This window comes from Melanerpes formicivorus, unplaced genomic scaffold (genome assembly GCF_026170545.1).
Source record: "Melanerpes formicivorus ecotype bairdi unplaced genomic scaffold, bMelFor1.0.p_v2 SCAF_84, whole genome shotgun sequence".
NCBI classification, from domain to species: Eukaryota; Metazoa; Chordata; class Aves; order Piciformes; family Picidae; genus Melanerpes; species Melanerpes formicivorus.
The window spans coordinates 1,935,170-1,958,318 of NW_027142436.1; the positions used below are offsets into that span (position 1 = coordinate 1,935,170).

Consider the following 23,149-nt stretch of genomic DNA (forward strand, 5'->3'; position numbering starts at 1 on the left):
TGGGAGAAGAGACCAACCTCTGCCTGTCTACAACCTCCCTTCAGGCAGTTGTAGAGAGCAATAAGGTCTCCTCTGAGTCTCCTCTTCTCCAGGCTAAGCAGCCCCAGCTCCCTCATCCTCTCCTCACAGGGCTGTGTTCCAAGCCCCTCACCAACTTTGTTGCCCTTCTCTGGACTCGTTCCAGCAAGTCAACCTCCTTCCTACACTGAGGGGCCCAGAACTGGACACAGGACTCGAGATGTGGCCTAACCAGTGCAGTGTACAGGGGCAGAATGACCTCCCTGCTCCTGCTGGCCACACTGTTCCTGATGCAGGCCAGGATGCCATTGGCCCTCTTGGCTGCCTGGGCAATGTGGTACCAAACTTCTGTGGTACCAAAAGAGTCCTGCCCAGAGAGAGTGAACCCAAGTACCATCCTGTTGACAGAGTTCACAGCACTGGGTTTTGGAGTTCTAAGAGGAGATTGGAGCATTTCTGTGATGTGCATGAAGAGGGATGTGGTAGTCAAGAGCCACTCTACTGATGGCTGAGACCAATCAGATCCTGGGCTGCATCAGGAGAAGTGTGGCCAGCAGGGCAAGGGAGGTGATCCTCCCCCTCTACTCAGCCCTGGTGAGACCCCACCTGGAGTACTGCCTCCAGTTCTGGAGCCCCTATTCCAAGAGGGATGTGGAGGTGCTGGAAGGTGTCCAGAGAAGGGCCACAAGGATGATCAGAGGGCTGGAGCACCTCTCCTGTGAGGACAGACTGAAGGAGTTGGGGCTGTTCAGTCTGCAGAAGAGAAGGCTCCGAAGTGACCTAATTGTGGCCTTCCAGTATCTGAAGGGGGCTACAGGAAGGCTGGGGAGGGACTGCTCAGGATCTCAGGTAGTGATAGGACTAGGGGGAATGGAATGAAGCTGGAGGTGGGGAGATTGAGGCTGGAGGGGAGGAGGAAGTTCTTCCCCATGAGAGTGGTGAAGCCCTGGAATGGGTTGTCCAGGGAGGTGGTCGAGGCCCTGTCCCTGGAGGTGTTTAAGCCCAGGCTGGATGAGGCTCTGGCCAGGCTGATGTAGTGTGGGGTGTCCCTGCCCATGGCAGGGGGGTTGGAACTGGATGATCCTTGTGGTCTCTTCCAACCCTGAATGATACTATGATACTATGATACTATGATAAACAAGAGTCAACACTTTTCTGTTGTAGACTGGTCCTTTGGTGTAGTGTTCTTTTGAAATGGGTTAGATTGTGGTTTTCTGGAAGCTGACTGTCAGAATAGCCCCACTGTCCTGGTGGGAGCCAACCCAAGCCTTCAGCCAGGTGCAGGAGATGAGCAGCCTCATTTTCCTTTAAGTTTTTTCTGTCCCATATCTCCCCCAGCAAATGACCAGTGAGTTTGGATTTGCTTATTGAAGGCCATTTTCTCAAGTCAACATGTCACTTCTCTATGCTCTTCCTCTCTGTGGCAGGAGCTGAGTGCTGCTTCTGTCCTGCTGGCTTTGTGTGAGTGTGAGCACAAGAAAGGCAGCAGAGAGTTAAAAAATAAAACCCATTAATTAAAATATTTACATTGGAAGCTGCAAAACATTTACTCTGAGTAAAACAAACTTCCCCATTGTTCTTGGGTGATTGCTGCAGTTTCTCTGAAAACAGCCAGGAAGGGGTTGTGCTCTAAGGAATTCTTCTGGGCTGGTGAGGAGCAGGAGGGTAGGGCTGTTCAAGGGGACTCCTGGGTAGGGGCTCTCTTCGTTCACATCTTCCTGTCACATTGACAAAAGAGCTCTTACTTCCTAGAGAAAAACACAGCAAAAGGAATCCAAAAAGCCCCTGTGGTGGTGGAAATATGTTGTCATATTATTTTGACAATGCCAACAAATAAATGGTTGTCAGCAGAAGATGAGAAAATTTAATTCACTGGATTAAAAGTTTATTCTTAGCACTTAAAGCACACACTAATGTATGTTTAAAGAGAGAGGAGAGAGAGGAGCATCCCAGAGCTGGCAGTTTGGACCCTGGCTCCCAGGCATCTCTCCTGGCTGGAGACCTGTGTGCCACCAGCCTGAATTTCTTGCTGATGAAACAGCAGCACAGCACATTGAAGGATGTCTCCTTGCCGTGGACCTGAGCACCTCTGGTACCTGAAGGGAGGTTGTAGACAGGTGGAGGTTGGTCTCTTCTCCCAGGCAGCCAGCACCAGAACAAGAGGACACAGTCTCATGCTGCACCAGGGGAGGTTTAGGTTGGATGTTAGGAAGAAGTTCTACACAGAGAGAGTGATTGCCCATTGGAATGTGCTGCCTGGGGAGGTGGTGGAGTCATCATCATTGGAGGTGTTCAGGAGACTTGCTGGGGTGCTTGGTGCCATGGGTTAGTTGTTTAGGTGGTGTTGGATTGGTTGATAGGTTGGACACGATGATCTTGAAGGTCTCTTCCAACCTGGTCTATTCTATTCTATTCTATTCTATTCTATTCTATTCTATTCTATTCTATTCTATTCTATTCTATTCTATTCTATTCTATTCTATTCTATTCTATTCTATTCTATTCTATTCTATTCTATTCGTGTCACAGCTGCTTGGCATCCAAGGAGAACAAAGCAAGGGTGCAAATCAGGGATGTCAGAATGCTACACCACGATGTTTTCTTTGTGTCTAGCATTAGATTATTGGCACAGGGGTACCCTTAGTAGTATCACTAGAGGAAAAGTTAGTGAATATGAAAACTCTTTGGCTTGAATCCTGCCATTCCTCTTGTATCTCCCCTCACACTCCAGATAACTGGATTGAAAAATTGCAGGTGGGTGGTTTGTTGTTCCTTTTGGATTTTGGTGGTGGCTTTCTTGGTTGGTTGTTTCTTAAAATAAAACAATGCCCATGGCAGGGGGGTTGGAACTAGATGATCCTTGTGGTCCCTTCCAACCCTGACAGATACTATGGTACTATGATACTATGATACTATGAATGTTCTTGCATACAGTGTGCTATTTCACATGTATGTATTCCTGGCCTTTTCCAGCCTGGCACTGGATTAACAGGCTTCTAGGGCATGTGGGCAGGACACTGAAAAAGCTACAAGAGTGTGTGGAAGTGTTGGTTTGTTTGGTTTTTCAGATCCTCGATTCACATCTCTCACTGTAGGCAGACTCAGCCTTTTGGAAGTTGCTGGACAGGAGGTCTTGTTCCTGCCCTAGTGACTCACAGGCTGGCTGGATTTCAGGTCATGGTTCTTTTTATTAATAATGCCATGGAAAAGTGTTTATTCAAGCTGGAGTATGTCATGAGTGTAAATTTTACTGACAATTCCAAGGTTGCAGTTTTGTTGGTTAGGTATCACAGTCTCACAGTATCACCAAGGTTGGAAAAGACCTCAAAGATCATCGAGTCCAACCTGTCACCACAGACCTCATGACTAGACCATGGCACCAAGTGCCACATCCAATCCCCTCTTGAACACCTCCCAGGATGGTGACTCCACCACCTCCCTGGGCAGCACATTCCAATGGTGAATGACTCTCAGTGAAGAACTTTCTCCTCACCTCCAGCCTAAACCTCCCCTGGCACAGCTTGAGACTGTGTCCTCTTGTTCTGGTGCTGGTTGCCTGGGAGAAGATACCAACCCCCACCTGGCTACAACCACCTTTCAGGTGGTTGTAGAGAGCAATGAGGTCACCCCTGAGCCTCCTCTTCTCCAGGCTAAACAACCCCTGTTCCCTCAGCCTCTCCTCACAGGGCTGTGCTCAAGGCCTCTCCCCAGCCTTGTTGCCCTTCTCTGGACACCTTCAAGTCTCTCAATGTCCTTCCTAAACTGAGGAGCCCAGAACTGGACACAGGACTCAAGGTGTGGCCTAACCAGTGCAGAGTCCAGGGGCACAATGACTTCCCTGCTCCTGCTGGCCACACTGTTCCTACTGCAGGCCAGGATGCCATTGGCGCTCTTGGCCCCCTGGGCACACTGCAGGCTCATGTTTAGGCAGCTGTCAATCAGCACCCCCAGGTCCCTCTCTGTTTGGTGCAGAGTCCTCTTCCTTTTGATCCTAGGTATACCAGACTGCATTGTGTTTACCTGTGTTACAAAACCATCTCATTTTAAACTAAAAGGTTGCTTTGTAAAGGTGTTAAGAAATGGAGTGTATGCATTCAGTACAGACATGACTTAAACTTGTGCCTGACAGCTTTGTTCATCTGTTTCTTGCATGCTTTGGTGTATCTGAGAGGGGCTGCCCACTGACAGTTTCTTGGCCTGGAGATGAAAGGTGCTGCATACCCAGGGTTGATCCGCTGATGGGGAATTGTCTCCATGATGTATAACACCCCTGTGATTATTTCTCGCCCTTACCACTGGTCTCATTTTACAGCCATTCTCATTATGTAATTTGATGCTCATTTCATTTAATGAAAGAATGCTGGGGATTTATTTATGGCTCGGCAGGGCAACCTGTCTGCTTTGGCCACCCCTCTTTCCCGCACCGAAGGAGGAAGAATGTGTTACGTGCAGAGCGTCTTCCATCGTCTCTCAGACTTCTATATCCAGGTTTCCCACATTGCCACAGCTGGGAGGGTGACTTGCCTGGGGCAGAGACTATACTGCAATGGCACTGGAAGTTCAGCTCTTCTTTTTTCTTCAACTGCTTATTGGCCTTTTGTTGTGAGGTTATCAGGAGGTATTAATGGACTTTTCCTTCTTGTTTCAGATGGAATTTTATGACTTGCTGGGTTCTGACTAGAACAAGGAGATGTGTCTGATAAGGTAAGAGAAGAGGGTAAGATAAAGATGGTCTTACACGAAACGGCCTCACCACTTTGTTCAGGCTGAAGATACCTGTATCTTTCCCTGGCAGAACCCTGTGAATAACTGAGATACTTACTTTTAAATTACATATGCCTCTGACACTCTGAGAAGAGGGCATTTCTGTCCTCTACACCAGTTTTGTGCTGGTGAGCTGATGGACAAAGCCCAGAAGACAGAAGTGTATGCCTTTTCAGGCATGGGGCTTGGCAGCACAGGTCATAGTTATCCTTCTGTTTCAGATGAAGAGATAAGGTAGAAGAGGTTTTTGTACAGCTTTGAGATGATGACCACCCCTCCCAACAATGGAAAGGAAAAAGATCTTTGGCCTGTTTAAGCTTTTACACTCTTCAACTTACTTTTTCTGTTGCAGTGTGTTCAAATTTGAACTGTTTTCATTAGAGCAGTCTCTTTGAGTAGGGACCTGCTGAATTCAAGTCTGAAAAGAGTATTTGCTGTCAGGAACCTGCTGAAGGGGAACTGCAAGTTTCATTATGCTCACTTTTCTTAATGGCACTTTAAAAGGCAATGTTTAGAGAGATACTTTTTGTTTGTTTTTAGTTTTGTTTCTAGTTCAGAAGCTTCCACTGGCAGAGAGGAATAATGTCTTTGAAACTGTCAGATGTTGGGATAACCATATTCATACTATCATAGTATCATAGTATCATAGTATCATAGAATCAGTCAGGGTTGGAAGGGACCACAAGGATCTTCCAGTTCCAACCCCCCTGTCATGAGCAGGGACACCCCACACTAGATGAGGCTGCCCAGAGCCTCATCCAGCCTGGGCTTAAACACCTCCAGGGACAGGGCCTCAACCACCTCCCTGGACAACCTATTCCAGGGCTTCACCACTCTCATGGGGAAGAACTTCCTCCTCACCTCCAGCTTGAATCTCCCCACCTCCAGCTTCATTCCATTCCCCCTACTCCTATCACTCCCTGAGATCCTGAGCAGTCCCTCCCCAGCCTTCCTGTAGCTCCCTTCAGATACTGGAAGGCCCCAATGAGGTCAGCTGGGAGCCTTCTCTTCTGCAGACTGAACAGCCCCAACTCCTTCAGTCTTTCCTCACAGGAGAGGTGCTCCAGCCTTCTGCTCATCCTCCTGACCCTTCTCTGGACACTTTCCAGCACCTCCAGATCCCTCTTGTAATAGGGGCTCCAGACCTGGAGGCAGTACTCCAGGTGGGGTCTCACCAGCAGCTAAATACACCAGTACTATTACACAGGGATTGTTGCTGTCTTGCAACCTACTATCTCCCCTGCGACCGTCCTGCTCTATCGCTTGCATGTTTTGATTTGCCTCCTCTGTCTTCCTGAGCTGTGGGCCATTTACAGGCCTCAAAAATCCCTATTGTTCTTGTTAGCTGTTAGTTGGAAAGCGTAGTGGAAACAGCTAAAAGCATGATGTCATTGTATCAGGACCAGGACTAAATGGCTTCTTCCTTGGATTCAGAGATTTAGCTCTTGTAGACACTCTTGAGGGCTTTTTTGGTTTCTTTTCCTCCCTTCCCACCATTTAAGTTTTGTTTGCAAAGTAGCATTACCTATTGGAGGTTGGCTGCTCAAGCAAGAATCATAAACCCTGAGTGCCTGTTGGCACTGTGTGGAGTGTGCAAGAATCAGACTTGCTTGTGTCTTAGGTTTTAGGCATTTTCTCCACTCAAACTACCCCCCCCCTTTCTTGCCACTGTTTGATTGTGTTACTAATATTTCACTTAATTGCTTGCTTTCTAGCTGAAGGTGGTCTTGTATGTATATAGTATATGTAAAATACAGGTTTCAGGTGAGAGGTCTCAGCAGTCTGCAGCACTGTAACACAAAGCACCTCCATGCATGCATACCTGGCTTGTTATGTGAATGAGCTTCTCCGCTTGCACGTGTTCCAACGGGTCTGCCAGTGCTCCCAGAATGGGTAATTAAAATTGCTTTCAGGCCTTCTTAGAGCATGTTTAGCATGACCTGCACAGGCACCCCACTGCGAGGAGGCAGGCCCTCCTGCCCCACCCATCCCACGCCTGGCACTGGCACTGCCGCAACTGAAGGCTGTGGGGTGCCCAGCAGGGCATCACCACGGGCATGATGTGAGCTCTCATTGGAAAGCAGCATGGCCAGCAGGGGAGAACTGCTTGTATTCAGGTGGTTTTTTTCCCTAGTAGATTGATCTGACTGAGAAGTGTATTTGTCTAATGTCAGTCCAACACTGGGGACTTGTTTGGCATGCAGCACTCCAGTTGCATTCGTTCAGCTGCTCGGGTTTTCCTAAGGCATTGCTCCTCATGGATTTTACAGGTATTATATATAGTGTGTATGTAGCATATTGTTTAATTTTAGTTCTGCAAAGTGGATGTTGAGCAGTCTGTGTGGTGTAACGTGGGCAACTCCTCTGGCACAGCAGCTGGGTGCTGCTGGACTGTCTGTCCCAGGGTAAACTTGCTATCCCCTTTCCTCCTAAAACAGCTACTGAGAAGGCTTGTGTTTCTAGCAGGTTCTGCAGCTTGAGGCCCTGACACCAGCTCTTGCCACAGCTGTATTGTCAGCCCCAGGCACGTATGAATTGTGAGCCAGACCCCTAGCAATTGCAGGAGTGGCTTTAAAACAGAGTTCTGAAAGGAAGTAGTAGCGCTTCCCACTGACTCTTTCTTTGGTTTCTAGTAGAAAATAATCTGTTCTGGCTTTGTGTAATAGCTTCTCAGAGTTGAAATGAATCCTAGGCTATGAATGTGCATATCTGCTTCTCCTTTCTTTGAGAGGCCTTCATTTAGCCCTCTCCCCAGCAGCCTGGGCTGGAGAAATGCCATTGTTCCACTCCTGGTCCATCTCTGTTGCACATAGTGGCTGTCCTGGTCATATTCTGTCTCAGAACTGCAGTGGCTAGGGGTCCCTCATTCTTTAACTATCCCTTTACTGTTATTTGGGTTTTATTTAACTTTCTGCTCCCTTTCTTGTGTTCCCTCTCTACATTTAAATTCAGGGTTCCATCCTTCCAGACAGGCAGATGGATCCTGCCCCAAATGTACCCTCAGGTCCATCTACATCTCTTCCATTGGCTACTTAGAGTTTTCATGAATATTTCCTGCCCTGTTCCCTGCTCTTTCTTCTTCTGGGGGAGTGCTTCTGATGCACTCTCGTGTTTATTGCTGCCATTGCAATTACAGAGGTTGCTCCCTTTTAGTCCCATTTTTAAAGCAATGAGAAGTGGTCTAGTCTGTGCAGGGAGTAATCTCATTTTATCCCAGCCCTGGTGACTTCCTTGTAATGGCTGACTTTTGGCATCCATCCTATTGATTATGTGCTGGGGTTGAATGAATAAAAGAGTAATGGTTCATTTAATATGCTTGAAGCCTAATGATGAAATTATCAGACTTGGCAAGCTTGCAGCAATGTTGATAGGTGCCAGACCTCTCACCCAACATATATATATATATATATTTTCATTTCCCTGTATTTCCCTGTGTCTTTATCTTGCCTTCTTTCAAGGAGCTTGGGGCCTGTGTGAGCTGCCCGGCGAGTTTCACATGAGATCTGCCCAATAGCTTGAATCATAAATATAAAATTGTTCTATAAGGCCCTAATCTATTTTCAGAGGTAGGTTTATGAGATAAAAATTACTTTGATCGCTGAAACTGCATTGTGTCATTTTTGGAAGGAAATGACAAGGAAGTAACTGTAACCAGGCCTATTTTCACCCGCTGTTAGCTTAGATATGACGGATTGCAGCTCTCCGCTCGCTTGCCTTAACAGTTCCAAATGAGGTTGCCAATTAATATTGATTATCTGAAAAGAAGTGGATGGATGTGTATTCTATTATTAATAGCTGTTAATGCACTTTATAATAGCAGTCTGTTTTGCAAACGTTTTCTGGTTGTTCTTTTTTAATCAGCCTTGGCAGGGAAACCCGTGGTGTAACACAAGCAGAACTACACTAACTCGTGGAAGTGTTTGTGAGTTTTTGCATGTTGGGTGTGTTTTTGTTGTTGCTGGGAGCAGTAAGTTGATTTTGATGAGACCAAACTGAGGTATAATCCAGGAGTGTTTTCTGTCTAAACTGGGACACTGTGGTTTCTTGTGTCACAGTATCACAGTATCACAATATAACTAAGGTTGGAAGAGACCTTGAGGATCGAGTCCAACCTATCAACACAGAACTCATGACTAGACCATGGCACCAAGTGCCACATCCAATCCCCTCTTGAACACCTCTAGGGATGGTGACTCCACCACCTCCCTGGGCAGCACATTCCAATGACGAATGACTCTCTCAGTGAAGAACTTTCTCCTCACCTTGAGCCTAAACTTCCCCTGGTGCAGCTTGAGACTGTGTCCCCTTGTTCTGGTGCTGGTTGCCTGGGAGAATAGACAAGCCCCCACCTGGCTACAACCACCTTTCAGGTAGTTGTACAGGGCAATGAGGTCACCCCTGAGCCTCCTCTTCTCCAGGCTGAACAATCCCAGCTCCCTCAGCCTCTCCTCATAGGGCTTGTGTTCAAGGCCTCTCCCCAGCCTTGTTGCCCTTAGGTAGGATGTGCTAGCGCACATCAGCGCAAAACTCTGACATCAATGCTGGATGAGTTCCATTAACTTCCTTTGATATTGTCTAGGAATATCTTTGTCTCCACACAAGCCATCTTAGAAAAACTTCAAAAATAAGAAAGTTAATTTGAGTGAAACAGTTACAGGTAATTTGATTTCCTTCTCTTGTGTTACTTAGCTGTGTGTCCAAGTACGTGGAAAGCACCTCAGAAGCATGGTGAGAAAAATCTCACGCGTAAGGGAGAGCCTCTACATCACAGTTTAGAGGAGAGAGAAAATACTTATGTAAATGAAGACGTCTAGATAAATGCTTTCTCCTTCTCTTTTTCTCCCAGAAAATTTGAATATTTGCACAAGTTGCAAGTTGTAAGTGCTGAACCCTTCTGAAAGAATAAATTACTTGTGTGCCTGAATCTGTAGGCTTCAAAGGATCAGGTGAGTTGGACAGGAGGTCTGGAAAACTTGGTACCAAGCAGAGCATAGGTCAGGTACCAAACAGAGCATAGGTCAGGTACCAAGCAGAACACAGAAAAGAGGGGAATACATTAAACTAATATAACAGAGGCTTAGGTGTGGAGTTAAATATAAATTAAGTCTAATGATATTACAGAAGGCAAATTTCTATTGTTCTGCTTTCAATGTAAAAGTGAATACTCACTTCCCCCTCCCTATCTCTGTCATGCTGGGTTTCCCAAGCTGTTTGCTGTAAGAATTGTGCTGCTTCTATAAAAAATGAGATGGCAAATTAGTCTATTTAATGCTTTTCAAACTCCACCCTCCCACCCCACCCCCCCAACAAAACCCAACCAACAGAACTGCCACTTTTCATTGTCGAATGTCTTTGTGGTGAGCTGGCTGATTCTGTAAGTAACTTTGCACTCTTGATTATGCAATTAAGAGAAACTGAAATTAGTACTGGAAAATGCACTTTAAAGCTATGGGGCTGACATGGAAAGAGCCATTTTGGTTTTTGCTTGAGAAGTGAACTTATCTGAAGTTCCTCTCAGAGTATGTAAAGCACAAACAAGATGGGGTGTAGCATCGCAGTCGCCAGGATGCGTGCTGCTTGTCTTTCACCCACCCTGCTCAGTGAGACAATGCAGGGTATAAACCTGGCACAACTCTGAGCTCTGACTTCTTCATAGGGTTATTTTTCTAACCCAAGTTTTCTGGGCTGGAGCACAGGCACAAGAGGAGCACCAGGGCAGACCCTGGGTGTTGCACCTGCCCCTTTGGGATGAGTGCCTTCTAGAGCAGGTCAGCAGGGTGATGTGGGTATCGCTGCTGCTGCTCATCGTGAACCCACCAGCCTGGCTTCACAAACCCTTTTATCTTCTCTGATGTCGCTGGTGTAACTGGAGCTTGGAGGCATGGCGTGGGGAGCAGGTGACCCTCCACCTGGTGACCATACAGGGTACCAGCTCTGTGGCTGTGGGGTGGCTGGCAATTTCAGTGCTTGAAAATAGCCCTGGCAGCCAGGAACTGCTAACTGCATGCAGCTCTGCTAATGACTAGTAGTGTGGTTTTGGGCAACTCCCTTGGTTGTCTTTGAGTCAGCTGCTCTGTCAGTTAAAAGGGGATGATAGTCCTTTGTAACTTAATGTTGAAAAGATTAATTATTGTGCTTCAGATGTCAAGGTTCTGTCATGTATTTTTACCCACAGTATGGAGAGAATGCTCAGCTTTCATTAAGAAACCCTGGATCCAAGAACAGGTTGTGGGGGACTGCTTTGTGGGTTTTTTCCTTGCTACATTGTGAAACATCAGATTGACTCTCAGTGCTGATGTGCAAACTACCACTTCGGCCATTTGACTCTTGGCCCCTTCTCCCCTTTTCTTCCCTCTATGCAACTCCCTTTTGACAGTCTACTGTTCATATCAAGTCTTTCCTAAATGAATTAAAGACAGAGTGCCAGTCAGAGTTAAAATGGAAATTTCAGTTGAGGCTGAAGGTGAAATCCTAGCAGTGAGGTGAAGGGTTTGTTGCTGCTGTAGCAAGATATAGAAATGTTCTGCTTTTTTTTCCCCCCTCTGAAAGCCATTCAGTGTGGAGGCTGTGCAGTTTCCAGGCTCTGGCTTGGTTACCAACTTGATGTGCCAGCAACTTGCTGTTGGTTTGGGGTTTTTTTAATGAAAAAAAGGCTAAAAAAGATTCTGGGGGGAGACCAATGAGTGAAAAGCTTCAAAATTCACATAGGAGATTAAATTTACCTTAAATGCCCCTTAGATGTTTAACTTAAAGAAAAACATGAGTTACAGTGCCCAGGCTGTGCTCTCAGAACAGCAGGAGCTTGTTTGCTGTTAATCCCCCACAAAAATTGTACTTCTTGTTCATGACTGACCCCCAGCTGTGACCTCTTGCTCATTTTGAAAGACCTGATGTGCTGAGCAGTTGAGAGGTCACCCTGGTCCACCCATTTGGGCAGTGGGGTTGTGTGGCACAGGCAGCTGTTGGTGTTCCTGCTTGGTGGGTCCCTATCTGCAGCCCAAGAAGCAAAGCCGACTGTGACTGTGGTTTACTCTCTGGCTGCCTTCTTGACACTCAGCCAAGTGAGCCCTGGAACTCCAGGGCTACTCATAGTATCATAGTATCAGTCAGGGTTGGAAGGGACCACAAGGATCATCTAGTTCCAACCCCCCTGCCATGGGCAGGGACACCCCACACTACATCAGGCTGGCCAGAGCCTCATCCAGCCTGGGCCTCAACCACCTCCCTGGACAACCCATTCCAGGGCTTCACCACTCTCATGGGGAAGAACTTCCTCCTCACCTCCAGCCTGAATCTCCCCACCTCCAGCTTCATTCCATTCCCCCTAGTCCTATCACTACCTGAGATCCTGAGCAGTCCCTCCCCAGCCTTCTTTTAGCCCCCTTCAGATACTGGAAGGCCACAATGAGGTCACCTGGGAGCCTTCTCTTCTCCAGACTGAACAGCCCCAACTCCTTCAGTCTGTCCTCATAGGAGAGGTGCTCCAGCCCTCTGATCATCCTCCTGGCCCTTCTCTGGACACCTTCCAGCACCTCCAGATCCCTCTTGGAATAGGGGCTCCAGACCTGGAGGCAGTACTCCAGGTGGGGTCTCAGCAGAGCTGAGCAGAGGGGGAGAATCACCTCCCTTGCCCTGCTGGCCACACTTCTCCTGATGCAGCCCAGGATCTGATTGGCTTTGCATGACTTGCAGACTGCATGAAGTCCAAGGAATGGACTTTGGTTTAGAGAACATTCTGTGAAATGCATTCATAGACTTCTGTGCCCAGGATGGGCCTCTGGTACCTGTTTGTCCTGGCTTTAGTAAGTGCACAGATCATGAACTTGTGATAAATTTGTCAGTGAATCCAGAGCTTCTGTTGTTGCTTTAAAGGGATGCCTACACCTGACTATAAATGACAGAAGGAGACTTGTCCCAGTTGTAAATTACAGTAATTTCCCTCTGGAAGAATTGTAGTCAGTTCTGTTCTGTGCTACAATCACTTCATGTTCCTTGTTTAGCCACACAAATGTGCATCTCCAGCACCATTTAGCATTAGCTAGAGCTGCAAAACAGTGGATTGAAGTCTGTCCTGGAGTCCTGAGAAAAGCCTTGAATACCCTGAGCTGAGGCTGTGGAGCACTTTGAAGACAAACTGACTTCGATTTTAGTAGTCTGATGGCATGTAGGGAGCAGCTGGTGCTCCTGAAGAGCCCTACTCCAAGAGCCCTACTAACTGGAGTTACCTGAATGCAGAGGCCTCTGTTTCTGGATGGGGAGCATTTCTGTAGAGTAGGGAAGGTGTAATGCTAGAGGAATTGTACAGGGTTTTAGTCAGCTGGGAGAGAGAGAAAGTGATTCTTGTGGCTATTGCCTTGTGTAAGCTGGCTGCCAAGGATTTTCTGAGCATTCTACACCTCCTATCAATCAACCTGAATTGTGTACAGTCAGAGGAGATTAATTCTGAACTTCTCAAAACTTTCTTCCCTGCCCAACAACATCCTTTGGGGGGGCTGGTTTTGGCTAGTGTATTCTTTATCTTCCAAGTAAATTTTGGTAGAGGCACTTAGCCCTTTTGTGAGCCAGTGATAACCATTATCCTCTTTGACATGTCCAATATGCAGACTTTCGAAACTCGATACAAGTTGTGCTTTCTGAATCTGTAGCTCTTCTGGTGGTAGATTCTTTTTGGCAGTACACAGTAATTCTCTCTCCCTGCCTTGCCTCATAAAAAATAATACCCTTCTCCATCCAGAGGCTATGTTCCCTTGCTTAGCTGCAGATGTGTGCAGGAAGTTTAGCGTCTCGATTGTGTCTGTCATGACCCCTGGTCTTTCCTTATAGGATCACTGCCTTGCCAAATGCAGTTCCCCAAGGCTAACTCTCATGGTTCTTCTATTGCTAGGTGTTTGCATCTTTGTGTTTCTTGTTGTCTTAAACCCAGTTGTTGTCTTAAACCCAGTTGTTGTCTTAAACCCAGTTGTATTAAACCCAGTTGTTGTCTCAAACCCAGTTGTCGTTCAGATAAACTGTGCCTAGCCAAAAACAGAAAGTAGCCTGATTTGGGTTTTTGCTTATCACTGCTCCATGCAATCTATTCCATGCAGATGACAAGAAATGATTTAGCATTTTTTCCACATCCCTGGTAATAGTATCATAGTATCATAATATCATAGTATCAGTCAGGGTTGGAAGGGACCACAAGGATCATCTAGTTCCAACCCCCCTGCCATGGGCAGGGACACCCCACACTACATCAGCCTGCCCAGAGCCTCATCCAGCCTGGTCTTAAACACTTCCAGGGACAGGGCCCCAACCACCTCCCTGGACAACCCATTCCAGGGTTTCACCACTCTCATGGTGAAGAACCTCCTCCTAACATCCAGCCTGAATCTCCCCACCTCCAGCTTCAAAGTAGCCATGAAAAAATGAGAGGATGTAGCTTACATGGTGTCATTAGAACTAGCACAGGGGTTTGAATCCCTGAAGTGAACTGCTTTGCAGTTTGGGTTTGAGTGAACATAATTACAGCTTTGATCTTTTTTTTTTTGTTGTTGTTAATACTGCATGTCTGTGTGGGAGTAGTTGTTTTGTTTTTGGTAAGTAGCACTGTTCTAGAGAATTGTTTTCATACCACTTTTGTGTTCTTTTTATGAAGGTAAAAATTGAATCTGGATTTTTTTATGGTGGTTTGTTGGGTTTCTTTATTTTAGATCTAGCTCTTGTATGAGATGAAGTACCAGACAGTTGCACATTTACTATCAACTAATAGTCAAAAGATACAGCCTTGCAAAGACTTGGTGAAATCTAAATGAATGTTTCCTGTGGGTGGGGGTTTTTGTGTCTGTGTGTTTGCTCTGCTTACAAATAAGGAATAGAGCGACTTTCCTCTCCCGCCGTAGCTGTGTTGCCAACTTCTGTACTGCTGAAGTAGTTTTGTTAAATGGGAGGAACAAAAGGGTTTGTAAATTGTCAAAAGGAATTTGTCTGCAAAGTATGCCAACAGGGTTGGGTCTGGTTTTCCCTCGCCATTTTACCAGGAAAAGGGGGAAAAAAGCTGGTTGCTGTAGTACTTAATTAGCCTTTTGCTTTCAGAGGGCTTTCAAATGGCTTTCACGAAGGCCTTCGCAGTGCCTCCATGAGTTTTTGTAACAGCTGTCTGTGAGTAGAGTGTATGAACACAATTCTTAGAGACTGAAAAGGTCAAAACCTTTACTTCTGTAAAGAGGTTGCCATGGACTGTAGCATAAGCTATGAGGAGAGGCTGAGGGAGCTGGGGTTGCTTAGCCTGGAGAAGAGGAGGCTCAGGGGAGACCTCATTGCTGTCTACAGCTACCTGAAGGGGGATAGTAGCCAGGAGGGAGTTGGTCTCTTCTCTCAAGCAACCAGCTCCAGAACAAGGGGACACAGTCTCAAGCTGCACCAGGGGAAGTTTAGGCTGGAGGTGAGGAGAAAGTTCTTCACTGAGAGAATTGTTGGCCATTGGAATGTGCTGCCCAGGGAGGTGGTGGAGTCCCCATCCCTGGAGGTGTTCAAGAGGGGACTAGATGTGGCACTTGATGCCATGGTTTAGTCATGAGGTCTGTGGTGACAGGTTGGACTTGTGATCTTTGAGGTCTCTTCCAACCTTGGTGATACTGTGATACTTCATTTTAGACATCTCACTGCCCATTTCTGGCGACTCAGGTCACTGAAGTGACCAGATTAATCTACTTAGGACAGCATGGGAAGTCTGTGAGGACTGCAGTAATGATACATTCCCACCAAAGCCATCTTCTGATGACCAGGGAAAACTGTTTTGTCTGTCATAGGCTCAGATGAGTTTTATCTCTAATAAATGCTAGTGGTATCCCTTTGTTCCTGTGCTTTATACAAAGGAACTCTCTGACCCCTATCCTACTCTGTGCTATTAAAAACAGGCAGTCCAGTAGACTCGAAGACAACTTGGAAGAGCAAACTATTTCCTGTTCTTTTCCTCTCTGCTTGCTTTTTCTGCCTTGCAGCTTAAAAATACTGTCCCTTTTTGTAGCCTTAAGAGGAGGTGATTATGCAGGCTTCATTTGACCTTTCTCTGGAGTTGAACAAATTGCACTGTCAGTCCCACTAACAAAACCTGACACGGAGCTTTGTGACACGGTGCTAGGAGGACATCCAACCAGCTTTCACTAATTGGAAAATAGGAAAACTGTGCTTGGGATCTACCTGTGCAGTTTGCTGTATAACTTTTTTCTTTGGTGCTGCCTAGAACATTCCTTGTTTCTACTAAGAGAGGCCGTTGGAGAGACAGCAAGGAGTGCCTGCATTATCTGTAACCATTGATAAATGGATGCTCCATGTGTCACTTACCCAGAGCAGCTGTTACTCCTCAGTTCTGGTTTGAGCACTGGAGCCAGATGAGAGTATGTTCATGTTGCTCCAGTTTCCAAACACTGTGCAGGGAAATGAAAGGGATGAGATGGCCTGCTCTGAATATCCTAGTGAAGACTAGAGCCTTGAGTCCTTTTATGACTGACTACTTGAGACACAAAAGGAGATGAAAACTAATTTAATTTAGATTTCAGCAGGCACTTAAGGGTGAGGTTCTGTCACAGGTGAGACCTGTTACTGCATGAGGTTTGAGTGAAAGTAGCAATGGCCATTGTTCAGAAAAACAACAGCTAGCAGGGGCTTAGGACAAGATACTCTCTTGCATTGTTGGAGTACTTTTATTAAAGCAAGAAAGAGGGCTGTGTGTCCAGATAGATTGTGGGTACTGGGGCAAGAAGCAGAGCAAGTAATGCTCTTAAAGCCCTAGTGAGGCACGTACAGTTAGGAGCTCCCCTGCCATCTGGCATGTAAGAGCAGAACACATTTCCTTTGCCTTCTTACCATACATGATTTTGGTTTTCACTGCTGATAAAATTTGAAATCATTTCCTCACATTTTCAGATGTTGTGTTCTGTTGAGGCATTGGTCCTGTGCTGCTTGCTCATCCTCTTTCATATAGGTTTACCTTTGCTTCATATTAAGGACATACTATTACACAGTTACACTGAAGTGTATCTGAGGAATTGGTGAGGGGGGGGAGGGAGAGAGAGACCTTCTGCATTCTTTATCTCCTGTTTAAAACAGATTTAGACTATCATGTTACTGTACTAGCAGTGTCTTGCTTACCCAGGGTAATAATTTTTGAAGACCAGACCTTGCAAGTATGCTTTACACTTGGAAGAGGCTAATAGCAGCTTTTCATATTCAGCCAGTGTGGCTGGCATCTGAGATGTGGAAACACAGCCATGCGTGTTGCTGGCGGTGAGAATGTTAAGTAGTTTCCTTAGCAGGTGATGAAATTCTTCCTTAATGACTTAATTATTTAATCTCAGGAAATCCTTGGGAAGAAAAGATGTCTGTGCAGTTCTGCCAGAGACTCAGATCGGTGTGCTAATAGAGGAGCAAAGGGATGACTTCTTCTGGAGTTAGATGCAGGGCAGGAAGCACTGGAGCTAGTGTCAGCCAGAAATAATCAAAACAGAAATGGATGTGTGAAGCAGGACATGAGTTTTCCTGGGGGGCAGGCCAACAGCAAATTGCTTCAGCTGGAGTGTGCCTCTGAGTTTCCACCTGTGGGAGATGAATTATATGTGCCTCAGAAGTACTGTGAAGGTGCTAAATTAATGCTTTCAGTGGAAGATCACAGGATGCTTTGAATAAAGCTTTCCAAAGTTCACAGTGTTCTTACTATTAATACCAAATAGTTTGTGTGCATCTCAAATGACAAGGAGAATGAAATGTGGCAGATTTGTGAAGCTGAAGACATTTTTGCTACTTCTCCATCTTGTTGCTGTGTGTCTGTAACTCAGCTTTGTAGGTGGCCAAGCGTTTGTGAGACGGGGGAGAGGGAAGAGTGTGTTCACCAATGCAGAGTAATGCATGGCAGAGACAGCTGCTCAGACTCTTTATTTGAACAAAATGTGACAACCCAGAAACTTCTGTAGTCCTTCTCATAAATAGGAAATGCATGCAACCACAAAAGGCAAATGCAGAGCTAGGTGGCTGCTTGGGACCCATATTGAAAATCTGAAGTTACCAGAAACAATCTCTCAGCCTCCTTTGCCATTTGGATCATACTCCAGAAGCTGGGGGGGAAAAAACCAGCCAATGTGCAACCCACCAGCAGAGCAACAGCTGCATTTTAAGCCCCATGCCTGCAGGTAGGGCTGTCCTTTGAAGCGATGCCTTTATTTGCTCTAGTCTGTCACTGAGGCGCAGGCACCCTTCATTGCCAGGGGGAGGTCTTCGGTTTCAGAGTGTTTCTGACTGCCTGGCCCTAGGTCTGCTTCCACACACACAAAATAATAAAAATCACTTGAGTCACTTGAGAACATCTCACAGAGAGTGGGAGAAATTAATGTCTCAGATGGCTGGAGCCTCTTGGTCTATTTCAGTTATTTTAGTTGATAACAGTGAGGTGTGAACTTCCTGTGAGCAGGTGAGAAGTGAAAGTGCTGCCTCTCCTTTCCCTTGCTTGGGATACTGTCATGCTTAGAAATGAGGAAACTGCTACCCATTTAACTTTGTGATGAAAGTCAAAGCACACAAAAAAAACTCACCCCAAACCCTCTGACTCAGAGAAGCAGGTCCTCAACATGGCTATTTAGGAGCAGCCCTGAGGAGAGAGACTTGGGGAGTGCTGGTGGAGGAAGAAAAGCTCAACAGGAGCTCTCAGAGTGCACTTGGCAGCCTGCAAAGCCAACCAGATCCTGGGCTGCATCAAGAGAAGTGTGACCCAAGCAGGGGCAAGGGAGGTGATTCTCCCCCTCTGCTCAGCTCTGCTGAGGACCCCACCTGGAGTACTGCCTCCAGTTCTGGAGCCCCTATTCCAAGAAGGATGTGGAGGTTACTGGAAGGTGTCCAGAGAAGGGCCAGGAGGATGATCAGAGGGCTGGAGCACCTCTCCTGTGAGGACAGACTGAAGGAGTTGGGGCTGTTCAGTCTGGAGAAGAGAAGGCTCCCAGGTGACCTCATTGTGGCCTTCCAGTATCTGAAGGGGGCTACAGGAAGGCTGGGGAGGGACTGCTCAGGATGTCAGGTAGTGATAGGAGTAGGGGGAATGGAATGAAGCTGGAGGTGGAGAGATTCAGGCTGGAGGGGAGGAGGAAGTTCTTCCCCATGAGAGTGGTGAAGCCCTGGAATGGGTTGTCCAGGGAGGTGGTTGAGGCCCCATCCCTGGAGGTGTTTAAGCCCAGGCTGGCTGAGGCTGTGGCCCCGGCTGATCTAGTGTGGGGTGTCCCTGCCCATGGCAGGGGGGTTGGAACTGGATGATCCTTGTGGTCCCTTCCAACCCTGACTGATACTATGATACTGTGTGACGATTTGGGTATTATTCTGGTGGTTAAGCTGGTTGTCCTTTGTTAGTTCTGACAAATGAAGCATATTTCTATGTGAACTCTGGTAGATACGTTCTTAGCTGATCAGTTAAATATCCAAGTAAAAAGCTTTGTGGCTAGTAATTAATTCTAGTGATTAATATCTGCTGTTCAGCAAATGGCTTCACTGGTTTTACTTAAGCAACACTAACCTGAGGTGTTCAAGAGGGGATTGGATGTGGCACTTGGTGCCATGGTCTAGTCATGAGGTCTGTGGTGACAGGTTGGACTTGATGATCTTTGAGGCCTCTTCCAACCTTGGTGATACTGTGAGACTGTGAACCTTCTTTGGCCTTTGTTAAAGTGTTAAAGCTCTATCAAACTGTAGCCTAGGAAAGGAAGACCTTTAGGTCTCCATTATGGTGTTTCCATCCCCTCAGTAAATGCATGTGAGCAAAGAGGCACTGGGGAGTTGGATCTGGTTAGACTGCTACTCTTCAAGGGGAGTCATCTCACACAGTCTAGTATCAGCTGATGTCCAGCTCTGTTGTTGTGGTGGGTTCAGAATTTTCTACCCTTGCTCCTCTTTATGCCTGCTGCTTTTTCCATCACCCTGTTGCAATGTTGGTGCCATTTGTCTACAACCTAAAGTTGACTCGCTCCAGAAGAGCAGAAGTACTACAGCTGAATTGGTACTTTTGTCTAGAAGTACTCCTTCTGTTTAACAATGACAGGAATGCTTCATGAGCTGAAAGCCTGAGAGGCATAATGCTCTGACAAGTTGATCTGACTTCAATCAGAGACTTTTTAATTTTAATAGGCATTACATGCTTTATTGTATAGAGAAAATCAAAAACCAAACCCATTTTTGTATTGGAAGAATGAGTATCTGATATGACAGCATGGAGCACAAGTTTATTATGCATATAGAGCTGAAGTAGGTTAACTTGTTTAAACTGTATTGTAGACACAGTGATCCTGCATTTGAAGAAGTTTCATGACTCCATATAACCATATCAACATCTTTCCATAGTTAATTTCCAGCCTACAATTGCATTAGCTTTTGTCTAATGGAACATCATCATATTAAGTAAACTAATAACCATAATGTTAATGCTGCTGATGCTTTATTAGATACTGCATTAAAAAAAGAGCCCCAAACAACAGACCACAGTCCTGCATTCCTCTTAACCAGGATGTCTTTTAACTCATAAGGCTTTTCTGTGAGGGGAAAAGTGAAGGTTGCATTTAAAAGTACTGTATCCAGTGCTCAGAAATTGATCAGTATGCAAGAGAATGCTGTCCTTGTGAGGAGACCAAATGTACACCCACTGCTCTTCAGCACTTTTCTGCAGAGGAACACACTTCAGGCCAAGACTTCTGTCTGGAAGGATGCAGTGCTACAGGCTGGGGACAGAGTGGCTGAGAGCAGCCAGGCAGAAAGGGACCTGGGGGGTGCTGGTTGATGGTAGGCTGAACATGAGCCAGCAGTGTGCCCAGGCAGCCAAGAAGGCCAGTGGCATCCTGGCCTGCATCAGGAATAGTGTGGCCAGCAGGAGCAGGGAGGTCATTCTGCCCCTGTACACTGCACTGGTTAGGGCCACACCTTGAGTCCTGTGTCCAGTTTCTGGCCCCTCAGTTTAAGAAGGACATTGAGAGACTTTGAATGTGTCCAGAGAAGGGCAACAAGAGCTGGGGAGAGGCCTTGAGCACAGCCCTGCGAGGAGAGGCTGAGGAAGCTGGGGTTGCTTAGCCTGGAGAAGAGGAGGCTCAGGGGAGACCTTGCTGTCTAAAACTACCTGAAGCGAGGTAGTAGCCAGGAGGGGGTTGGTCTCTTCTCTCAGGCAACCAGCACCAGAACCAAGAGGACACAGTCCTCAAGCTGTGCCAGGGAAGTTTAGGCTAGAGGTGAGGTGAAAGTTCTCTCCGCGGAAAGAGTTGTTAGCCATTGGAATGTGCTGCCCAGGGAGGTGGTGGAGTCACCATCCCTGGAGGTGTTTGAAAAAGGATTGGACGTAGGCACTTGAAGCCATGGCTTAGTCATGAGGTGTTGGGTGATGGGTTGGACTTGAAGATCTCTGAAGGTCTTTTCCAACCTTACTGATTCTATGAAGTAGCAACTACAAGCCTTGAGTTGATAGAGGCTGAGATAGTTTTAGTTCAAGATAATTTTTGATTAAATGCTGCCAAAAAATCAGGGGTATAACAAGTAATGACATGTCCGTTTATCACATAGGTCATTAATTTTCTATAGAATAGAATAGAATAGAATAGAATAGAAGAATAGAATAGAATAGAATAGAATAGAATAGAATAGAATAGACCAGACCAGGTTGGAAGAGACCTTCAAGATCATCGTGTCCAACCTATCATCCAACACCACCCAACCAACTAACCCATGGCACCAAGCACCCCATCAAGTCTCCTTCTGAACACCTCCCAGGGATGGCGACTCCACCACCTCTCCAGGCAGCCCATTCCAATGGGCAATCACTCTCTCTGTGTAGAAACTTCCTCCTGACCTCCAGCCTACACCTCCCTGGCACAGCCTGAGACTGTGTTCCTCTTGTTGTGGTGCTGGCTGCCTGGGAGAAGAGACCAACCTCTGCCTGTCTACCAACCTCCCATAAGGTAGTTGTAGAGAGCAATAAGGTCACCCCTGTGTCTCCCTTGAGGCTAAGCAGCCCCCAAGCTCCCTCAGCCTCTCCTCACAGGGCTGTGTTCCAAACCCCTCACCAACTTTGTTGCCCTTCTCTGGATACCTTCCAGCAAGTCAACCTCCTTCCTAAACTGAGGGGCCCAGAAACTGGACACAGGACTCGAGGTGTGGCCTAACCAGTGTACAGGTCATTAATTTCCTGTTGCTGTGGACTCACTTGAGCAGTATGAATGTTAGCACCGAGCAGTCCACCTTTGGGCATTACACCACATTGTGGTGAGCAATTTACAATGGAAGGGAGCTGGGGTATGGTAAAAAGCTAACAAGATACAAAGCCCTTGCAGCAGTGCTCAAAGAATGGATAGCCTTTGGATGCAAAAAGCCAAATGTCTCATGTAGGACTGTATAGGATTTTACGAGTGTCTGATGGCACAGAATTGCTACTGGATATACGGAAATAGAATCCAGTTCTTTAGCCTTGTTAGGAAACAAACAAACTTACAAAGGATAAAAATATTTCAGAGATCTAAGAGGCTGTTTACCGTTGGAAAGCTGCTCAAATGTTAGGTTTATGGTTTTAAGAAGAAAAAGGTTAGCATGCTTGCTTTCAGTGGAGTGGCCTGAGTTCTGTTGTGCCAGTATCTGTGGATGGAAAGAAACTACAAAGCTTTTCATTTTAGTAGGAGGAGATATAGTAAGTGACTGAGAGGCCTTGAGCACAAGCCCTGTGAGGAGAGGTTGAGGGAGCTGGGGTTGTTTAGCCTGGAGAAGAGGAGGCTCAGGGGTGACCTCATTGCCCTCTACAACTACCTGAAGGGAGGTTGTAGACAGGCAGAGGTTGGTCTCTTCTCCCAGGCAGCCAGCACCAGAACAAGAGGACACAGTCTCAAGCTGCGCCAGGGGAAGTTTAGGCTGGAGATGAGGAGAAAGTTCTTCACTGAGAGAGTCATTCATCATTGGAATATGGCTGCCCAGGGAGGTGGTGGAGTCCCCATCCCTGGAGGTGTTCAAGAGGGGATTGGATGTGGCACTTGGTGCCATGGTCTAGTCATGAGGTCTGTGGTGACAGGTTGGACTCGATGATCTTTTAGGTCTCTTCCACCCTTGGCTATACTGTGGTACTGTGAATGGCTGAAAGTTGAAACCAGATTGAATCTGAGCTAGTTGTAACCCAAATGATTATACATATATATATATATATATATATATATGTATGTATATGTTCTGGTCTTTTAACAAGTAATATGTCTGCATCGATGGTGGAAGGTGAGACAGGTGATCACAGTGGGCTGTTTTGCTTTCTGAGACTGTTTGAGATGATATGAAATGATGTACCAAGCCAAGCCTGGTGTGTGTGATAATGTTCATGTGCCCAGTACTCCCTCTG

At 46.4% G+C, this 23,149-nt stretch overlaps 1 protein-coding gene across 10 annotated transcripts in view; it reads left to right on the top strand.

The window, feature by feature from the left end:
- The window catches only part of TRERF1 (transcriptional regulating factor 1), a 149,972-nt gene that overhangs the window by 38,391 nt on the left and 88,432 nt on the right, over positions 1 to 23,149 (top strand). For all 10 annotated transcript variants that reach the window (XM_068165130.1, XM_068165128.1, XM_068165129.1 and 7 more), the window contains one exon: positions 4,667 to 4,722. The gene's annotated coding sequence lies outside the window, so the exon portion shown is untranslated. The remainder of the gene's footprint in view (positions 1 to 4,666; positions 4,723 to 23,149) is intronic.